This window comes from Apium graveolens, chromosome 10, assembly GCF_009905375.1.
Source record: "Apium graveolens cultivar Ventura chromosome 10, ASM990537v1, whole genome shotgun sequence".
In the NCBI taxonomy this organism is placed as follows: Eukaryota; Viridiplantae; Streptophyta; class Magnoliopsida; order Apiales; family Apiaceae; genus Apium; species Apium graveolens.
This window is the reverse complement of record NC_133656.1, coordinates 29,020,731-29,028,329: the sequence shown is the minus strand read 5'-3', so window position 1 is coordinate 29,028,329 and position 7,599 is coordinate 29,020,731.

Here is a 7,599-nt window from a genome sequence, read left to right as displayed (position 1 = left end):
TGACATCTGCTTTGTTGTAGGCATGGTTAGTAGATATCAGTCGAACCCAGGTCAGGAACATTGGAGTGCAGTAAAAACTATACTCAAGTACCTGAGAAGGACTAAGGAGTATATGTTAATTTACAAGGCCTCAGATCTATTTCCTTTGGGATATACTGATTCAGATTTCCAATCAGATAGGGATAAGAGGAAATCAACCTCGGGATATGTTTTACTTTGGGAGGTGGAGCCGTTATATGGAGGAGTGTAAAGCAGAAATGCATTGCAGACTCCACCATGGAGGTCGAGTACGTGGCGGCCTCTGAGGCTGCCAAGGAGGCTGTATGGTTCAGGAACTTCCTTTTGGACTTAGATGTGGTACCTAATTTGCCTAGGAGCTTGACGGTGTATTGTGATAACACTGGTGCTGTGGCAAATTCAAAGGAACCGCGAGACCATAAAGCAGCTAAACATATTGAACGTAAGTATCATCTCATACGAGGAATCGTAAAGCGAGGGGATATAGTTGTGGCTCACATATCATCAGAAGACAACCAAGCAGATCCTTTCACAAAGAGCTTGCCAACCAAGGTTTTTGACAAGCATGTGGAAGCGATAGGAGTCAGATGGATGGACACATAGATTTTTATGTAATAGTGGATTAAATAAACACTGATGTACACATAGAATATTTTGAGTATAAGTGGGAGATTGTTAGTGTATACTGAAAATATTTATTTGAAGTATGTACATTTATTTCTGGCCAGTTTATTTGAGAATCATTTGAATATTTACATGTTGTCTAATATTATATATTGTGAACAATCTAGTATCAAATGGGATACAGAATATTAGATTGTTAAATACGGTTATATAATATAATAAGGTTCACAACACAGGTGGTGTTGGATAATCCACTGGTATGGCTGTAGTATTATTTAGATTAGTTTATATTGACTAATAAATAATGCTAGTATACTTTGTGTATATTGAACATGATCAAATTTAGAATTGTTCCCTTAATACTGATTAAGAAGGAGAACTAAGATTCTATGTTATTATTAATGCTTAGGTTCTTAATCCGGAAATAGTAATTGACACGTGTATATTATTTACATGCTTTGATTTATATATGAAATAATTCTTTTGAATTATATCATTATATTTTGGGTGATGGAATTATATACATGGTGGATATTATTTATTGAAGGAATCCATGTCCTGATAATATTCGGGTTAATGATGTCCCCTTGAAAGCTCAAAAAGATTTAATTATGTGAAACCCTACAGGTGGAATTTATTCTGGCATAATTAAATAAAGGTTGAGTGGATGATCAAGGATAAAAGATATTAATTAAATAAATTATCAGTAATTTATTTAATTAATGGACATATGATATTTTAAACATGGGGAATTTAATAAGCAAATAATATTGGAACCGAATTAATTAAATTACGGTATTAGGAAAGGTAGTGCAAATATTAATTCTTTAGTGGATTGAATTAATATTTAATTACATTGGGCTAGGCTCAAGATGTAATTAGAAGGCCCAACCTAATTATCCATGGTCCCTATTGTAGCCTATATATATTCTTATTCTCTTCTTGCTTGGGATTGTGTGAAAACATATTGTAGCCACCAAGGAGCAAGAAGAGAGGATAACTTGAGAAGACGGAGGCCACACTTCGCTCAAGGGAATTTGGGAATACAATAGAAGAGCGTGGAATCAACCATTAACAAGGTAATCCTCTTTTCATAATCTTTATCGTAAAACGTAGTAACACCCTAAGTCCGTGGTTCCCAACATATAATTCCTGCAAAAAGAAGCAAGATGGTTAGAGTTTCCACAGTTATAACATTTCTTTCTAGGAGTATTAGGAATAGGAATATAATTATTGCTTTTGTTCACACCTTCCTTTCCATTCCTATTTTTCCTAGCTTCCTTGACCTTGTTCACATTTCTAATCTCTTTCAACTTATGCTTAAGCTGCTTCTTTGTCATTAAGCCTATGTTTACTTTAGCTGTTTTATCCTGTTTTAATTTGTCAGAAGTTGACTTTTCTTTGACTTCTGTTTTAGAATCTATCATCTTTTCAGAATCAGACTTAACAGGTTTTTCTACAAACTTAACAAGATTTATCTTGGGCTTAACAGTCTGTTTAACAACAATTGGATCAATTTGCATAGTTCCTTTCTCACTTTTATCATCTCCATAACCAAGGCCCTCTTTCCAGTTTCCACTATTTAGTAAATTCTGAGTTGTTCTTCCAGAGTTAGTCCAAATTCTGATGATCTCTCTTTCCTTTTCTAAATCAGTTTTTAGAGATTCATTTAATTTTACCACTTCATCTCTAACATACAAAGCCTCATCTCTTTCTTTCTTAGTTTGATGAAGAAAAACTAACTCTCTTTCTTTCTTAGTTTGATGAAGAAAAACTAACTCCTTTTCTAAATAGTCATTTTTGTTTTTAAAGTCTGATCTCTAAAACTAATGAAAATGGTTTTAAGTATAATCTCAAGTCAGTAATATCATCAGTACGAAAAGCAAAGGTTGTTTAAGGTACCTTCAATTCAGCAGTGTCAGTACTGCTATCAGCATTTGCCATCAAGGCATAGTTCACTTCATCTTCAGAATCTGAAGTGTCTGTCCAGCTTTTCTTCTTTGTGACAAGTGCCTTGCCTTTATCACTTTTTCCTTTCTTGTAGTCAGGAGATATGTGTCCTCTTTCACCATAATTTTAGCACTTGACATTTGAGTTGTCTCCTCTGTCAGACTTTCCTCCTTTGCCTTCAGATTTCTATACCCTTTCTTATCAGAGCTTTCACCTTTCCTGGAAAACTTCTTACCCTTTCTGAATTTCTTGTAGGCTATCTTTGTGATACCCTTCACCATAAGAGCACACAGTTGCATCATCTCTGCATCAACATCAACTTCAGATAAACTTTCAGTTTCTGAATCATCATCATCAGAATATGATGACTCTGAATCAGACTTTATGATGAGAGCCTTTCCTTTGCCTTTCTTTGAGATAACAACTTTAGGAGATTCCTCCTCAACTTTTAGAGTAATTGTCCTTGACTTTCTTCCATGCCTCTTGATCCTTTGATCCATCTCAAGTTCATGAGTCTTGAGCATACCATAAATTTCTTCAAGAGTAGGTTCAATAAGGTCATAGTTGTCTCTTATGGTAGTAGACTTCAAATCCCAATTTTCAGGAAGAGCTAAAAGGAATTTTAGATTTGAATCTTCAAGATCATATTCCTTGTCCACCAGTGACAGATCATTCAAAAGTTTTGCAAACCTGTCATATAAATCAGTTAATGACTCATCGGCTTTTGAGTCAAAGTTCTCATACTCTTGTGTGAGTATAGTCTTCCTGTTCTTTTTGATTGCATTGGTTCCCTGGCATCTTGTCTCCAAAGCATCCCATATCTCCTTTGCAGTCTTGCATCCAATTACCCTGTTTGACATGACATTATCAATTGCACTATGCAGCAGATGCCTTACCCTTGCATCTTTGGCAATAGATGAGATGTCTTTAGCTGTATACTCACTTTTTTCATTTTGTATGGTCTTTGCTGGTTGATCAGTGTTAGGGCGAAAACACGCGCTAATATTCACGCAAGTATACGCGTTCGCAAGTAATATATAATACTTTCTAGTTCGTTCCCTCAGAGACTCAGACTAAATTATTGTCTAATTAAACTCACTCACCAATGTATGATTACTTCTCAATGTTAAGATAATAACACTTAAAATTGTTGATTAAATATTAACTATAATTAACTACTCAATTAACCACTTAACTAACACTTCAATTTATCAATAATAAAATACTCATGAGATCACAACTTCATTATTACTTCCTTCTATAGCCATTGTTATTACCTTTAGCATGTGACAGTGATGACATTAATCGAATAACACGAAACTGATAAAAGCCAACTTTCATTGTATTAATACCATTCTACCAAGCATCCACAATTAAGATAGAAGTTGAATAGTCATCAATTATGTTGAGTTCCTATATGTCTACAGAAATTGACAACACAACGATTTAAGCACAAGTTATCCCTTTTGATTACATAGGGCAAATAAAACTGTTAGAGTTACCTACTAATCATGCACAACGTACATGAACCTATGCTAGCATGGCAAGTTCTAAATCTCAAGATCCACCGTCACTTCACAAGAGATTAACACCCTATCTTATATGTTCGCGACGCACATAAGACGAATACGCACAACCAATACTAGATATCATGCAATCATCACACACTAAAGTATTAAACAATTAACTAAAGAATTCCATAATAAATCCGTTGTAACCCCATGATCACGATTAGCCCATAATAGAACTTATCGCCATCATGGGTTCATATGAAATCATGACAAACAAACACAAGAAAATAATAACTAAACTAATTATATTAAAACAGAGTACGTCACAAGAGTAAATAAGTCAAAGCAAGAAAACTAGCATCCAACGTTACAACGAAACAAGAATCACAAGAATATATGCTTCCTCTTCGTTGCGGTGTGCTAAATCGGTCTTCTTCCTTATCTCCTTCGCTTCTTGCGTAAAACACAATCTAAAACATAATCCCCTTCATACTCCCTGTGAAAACGTCTCAAATCTACCTATATAATAGTCCCATAAAACTCAGATTACATAGAAGTTGGAAGCCACACAGAAGTAGAAGTCTAAAATAATTCAGCTTTTTCCCCGACCTTGCGCGGCCGCTCAGCATATCTGCGCGGGTGCGCAGGCTGCTGCGCGGCCGCTCAGCATTGCTGCGCGGGCGCGCAGGACCCTACTGGAAAAATTCCAAGCTTGCTCCGTTTCTTCGCCGTAATCTGCCCATTCCTTTCCTCTCGCAATGATGAACACATGCCAAGGCTTATTCTTGATGATTCCTCCCCCGAAATGCAACTAATACCCTGAAATGCATAAACACTAGAAAAACGCATCAAATACACAAAATACTTGATTTCAAGACACCAATTTAAGCCATTTTAAGACGTTCTAAGTGGTATAAAATGCCACTTATCACACCCCCAAACTTAAATCGATGCTTGTCCTCAAGCGTCACAGACTCAAAAACAAATAAAAATATGCATGAATGCAATCTATATGAAAATGCAACGATCCCCCTTACTACAATTAACCAACCAAATTGTCACATCTCAACGAATGCAGTTAGACAACTAAAGATCAATAAACTCATGCAACCGGACATACAGCCAGAAACGTGGTGTGTGCAAATGCTTAACAGATATGCTTCGGAACTAGACCAATTACTATGACTAGACTATCCTCAAGGCAATCCTACGATTATACAAAGAATAAAAATTCTAGGCACAAAGTGATATACACCACTACAAGAACTCTGGAGCTTACTACGGAATCGTGCTTTTTATTTACAACTCAAATGCTTATTTGACCGTGCAATGAGTGAGGTCCACAAAAGACTTATACAATGGTATTCATGTAACGAGCGTTAGGTTAGCGGATCCCAGACTCTAAAAGCCTTAGGTCACTAGGCACAAAGTCCCCTAAGAACTTAATAACTCGAATACCAAAGAGCCCACTCTTGATCAATTATGCAAAATATATTATTATTATTATTATTATTATTATTATTATTATTATTATTATTATTTTTTATAACTTCTGAGCAAGTGCGTTTCGCTCCATCTTACTCAACCCTAGACTACTCGCAACATAAGCGAGCCGGCTACTAGCCATTTGACGCCTAGCCACAACTAGCAACAACTTCCATATTTTTTTCTCCAAAAATTTTTCTTTTCATGTTTTTATCACTAAGAACCTATAATCGAATTCTAAGCATAATAAATAGATTGACCTTGAAAACAACCAAATCATAACAACAATCTAGCCCTTACGCATTCTTTAAGACTTAGTGGACTTACAATTGTTTCTAGCATGCATATCAACCTACACAACTTAATATCACTTTAATGCTATCACTACACTCGCATCAATATCACAATTCAGTCGATAAATCATTGCAAAAGGGATCATAGTAAATGCATGAGCTACATGACATTCATAAAAAAAAACTATATGGCATAAATTATGCAACTATATGAACTAAACTATCATGAATATGCAACTAAATGACACACACACAATATTCCTTAACTACCACCCCCAAACTAAAAATCTTCACTGTCCTCAGTGAAATTAGTAGAAAGGGACACAGGGTATACCTACTCGGAGTCATCATCATCATCATTCTCAATGGGTGGAGTATCAGGCGGCGGGTATGCAGAGTCCTCACCAAAAACTGGCCACTGGATATCAGCTCCAAGGCCTCGAAAAGCAGTCCCTAACGCAAGGGTGAGGCTCTGAGCAAACCTGCTCTGCGTCTCATACATGGCATCCATCCGCCGTGAAAGCCTCCTATACTGGGCAATCACCCATCCCAGCACCCTCCTGAGCTCTCGACGAACCAGCCTCACCACGCCCTGGCCTAGCCATAGTAGCACATCGTGCTGGACGCCCTCCTGGAAGACGATAACCCAGCCCATGCTCCTCAGGCTCACCACCGGTCCACATCCTGCATCCCATTCAGAGTGCCAGAATCTATCGGAGCTGCTGGCAACTGCAACTGCTCATGAGCTGGCCAGTTCACTCCCACTGCTCGGCATAGCTTCATAACCGTGGATGCATAAGGGATGTTCATATGCTTTGCTCCCCTCAAAAACTTTAGAATTCCTTGGTAGATAAACTCACCAAGGTCCACATAGTATTCCCCATTCAGAATTCCCCATAACAGCTGTGCTCTCTCAACTGTGACCTTCGTGTGAATGTGAAGAAGGAAAAATATTAGCACATATAAATGCATTCCATGCACGGGCATACCTATTCATGGCGATCGCCGGAAAGTGACCGATACTATTATTGTTGGACTGCGGTTCCAACTGTGCCCCGGTCGATAGAGAGTCGCACAAATCAAATATAGTCAAAATCCTCAGCAGTCTTTTCATTCCAGTTCTCCTCCTCGGGCTTCCTCTCTGCTGTCCAATCACACGGCGAATTGCCGCAGGATGATAATCAACCGTCAGCCCCACGGACTACAGAAACCCATTCTTTTCCGCCTTCGCGTTCGCGTAGAACTCGCGAACAACGCTCATCGGTACTGCTTCGGGTGACTCATAAAAAGCTATCCACCCCTTATCTGCAATCATGGGCAACAACTCACCATCCCTCCCTGATGGTAAAACCCCCCTCTCTTTCAGAATCGGCTTCCCCAACGCCTAGTGTATCCTCCTCCGCAGCTCTGTCAGTTAACCCGGGTCTTGCAGCAGTAACCCCTCGAGAATCAGCAGTAGGAACTGTGTTGCTGCTGTCAATAGAGCGTGCGTCTCTTGGGTGCCATTGATTCGTGAATAAAAGTGTGTAAGAACTTATTTTTGATGTTTGTGAGAGGGTTTAAGTGTAGGGAAGTTTTGTGGGAGCATATGTAGGAGGGTATGTATATATAGGGTGTGGATTAGATTAGGGTTTGGGAATTAAGGGCTAAATGATGGGGTAGTGGGAAAAATATTCGTGGGTTTATGGGCTAAAACTGTTTTTGTGTTTTGTTTTTTT